Consider the following 2553-nt stretch of genomic DNA (forward strand, 5'->3'; position numbering starts at 1 on the left):
GGGGGGGGATCAGACGGACAGCTCGGAATTCTATGGGAATTTCTCAAGTGCTGTTAGTTACCAGTGTTCCTGCTGCAGACAGCGTGCAGATCTTCTACCCACACAAAGCTGTCTGGGCTCTCTGATGAACTTGTTTACTGCAGCTGACTGGCAACAACATCTTTAGCTCCCTCCAACGTGACAAAGTGACATTTTTCATTATTTAAAAAACCTGGAGAACTTGGTTCGTCCCACTTTGTAAAGAAAAAACCTCCTGAGCAGCTGAGTGACCGCAGCTGACCTCCGCTCAGACGCTGTGAATATTTTACATCATTTTCAAAATGCACACAAATACACTTTTTTTTTTAGTCGAGATGACAAAATGTTTTGAATTATACAGCAGCTAATGCAGAGGAATTCAGAGGGAGAGCTTTCGTGCCAAAATACCCTTAACCCTGCTGTTTTCATTAGTGAGTATAAAAGGCTCCTGATAAAGTAGTAAAACTCATAAAATCACCAGGAGCGTCATGCAAAGACCGGGAGGCCCCTTGATGTAAATGTCAGAAAAAGGTCTGGATCCTCTATTATAGTGTACGAGAACGTGGTTTATGTGACACCCGCCTTGTTGCTTTTGACTTTGATTCAAGAAGGAGGTAATAGCAGGCATGCTCTCTCGGCCCGTACTGTAATCTCTGCTAACACCTGCTCCAGCTCTCCTCTCTCTTATCCCCTCATAGCTCTTGAGCAGAAACAATAGCAAAGCTTTCCTATCATGCGGCGGTGCAGTCGCCTCCGAGTCCACTATCAGACATCGGAGCGGTCGCCTTCGGCCACTCGGTTTCTCTGCAACAGTGCGACCTGTCAGCTCTTATCATTGGAGAGCCAAACCCTGTGCATTCCACATGGAAAGGCCACTTTGTCCGCAAAGACAATTTGCCAAACTCGAAGGCTCAGAGAGGACGGGCGGGGAAGTGTTATAGCGACGGGCTGCAGGAGAGAGATGGGATTGTGCAGAAAGTGTGAGAGACAGTAAAGATGGACTGAGTGATAGAGACAGAAGAGAGAGAGATAGAGAGAAGAAGAACAAGAAGAAGAAGAAGAAGAGTGGGCACCAGCAGCCGTGATCTCACCCTCCTCTCCTCTCCTTTGGCAGCGGCTTCCAGAAAGCTGCCCTTTTGCTGAAAAATGCCAAGCACACCGCATTCCACCAGCCACACAAAGGCCCTCCCTCGTCTCAGCTGCACAGGCACAATCAGACAAGGGATAATTATATAATTAGGCTGGCTGGTGCAGACAGGGACCCTCAGATGGTGTGTTGGTGTGTCATATTTACGTTATCGGACAATGAAGAGAGTCTGCCCTTATCAGAGGAGGCAGCAGAGTGTGTGGGGGGGCTCCAGCTGTGGCATTTAGGGACAGATTGTCATGATAGAGAATAACGGGTCGATAGAATGACCTTCAGCCCGTGGCCCAGCTGAGATCAGGGCATGTATTGTGGACGAGCTTTGGTGTGTGTTTGTGTGTGTGTGTATGTGTGTGTGTTGGGGTCTTGTGTTATGTGTTGAGGAGGTGGGGATTTTTTGGGGGGGCTCCCGCCACCAGATGATACATGTTTCAACCACCAAATATTTTACTTTTAGTCATTTTTCCATCACCCATGACTTTGTTTTTGCAGTTAGTTGCAATTACCTGATTTAGCTAATTTAGCTAGTTTAGGTAATTGCAACTTTTCTTTACCTTTTGTAATTTCAGCCATTTATCTGCATCTTTTTCACAAATAATCTATTAACCTAAGTTAGCTATGTCAACCATTTAGCCTTACATAGCTAACTTCAATCCTTATTTATTACTTCATTTTTTAGCTAACTAGCCAAATTGGCTAATTCCAGCTGTACCGTTTGTGATTTCAACCTGTTTCAACCATTTATCCACAACTTTTTCACCAGTAATCTATTATTTTTAGTGATCTATTTCAACCATTTAGCCTTTAAATAGCTAATAGCTCAACTGTTTATCTGACTACTTTTTAGCTAACTAATTGAGCAAATTTCAACTGCTCCTTTTGTAATTTCAACCATTTATTTGCAGTTTTTTCACCTTACTTTTAGCTAACTTAATAATTAGTAATTTCAATAATTTATTCACTCCTTTTAGCTTTTACAGCTTTTACTTTGTGTGTTGATCCATTTTGATCTATTTGAACAGTCCGTGCATTACATTACTTTCAGGGAACGGTTCAGACACATGGTGGTTTGCAGGTGTTACCACTGTAGACACTTCACAAATCTTTCCACACACGCCTCGGCTGCAGAAATGCCCTCGCTCGGGGACTCACTCTGCTAAATGACCACTGCAATTTACAGTCGGACAGATAAGACCACCTCTGCCCTCTCGTCAGGATCCGTGCTCCCAGACGAGAATCGAGCCAGTGTCCCTCTCAGTTGGCCGCCACCCAACAATCTCCCCTCGCACCGTGGCCTTGGCTTTGGGTGTGTCTCCACTCGCACGGGACAGCACAGAATAGACTATTGTTGAGCGCACAAGACAGAGAGCCAGAAAGCCAGGGGAAGAAGG

This window comes from Seriola lalandi, unplaced genomic scaffold, assembly GCF_002814215.2.
Source record: "Seriola lalandi dorsalis isolate HSWRI2012SDOR001 ecotype SW California unplaced genomic scaffold, Sedor1 jcf7180002054969, whole genome shotgun sequence".
Taxonomy (NCBI): Eukaryota; Metazoa; Chordata; class Actinopteri; order Carangiformes; family Carangidae; genus Seriola; species Seriola lalandi.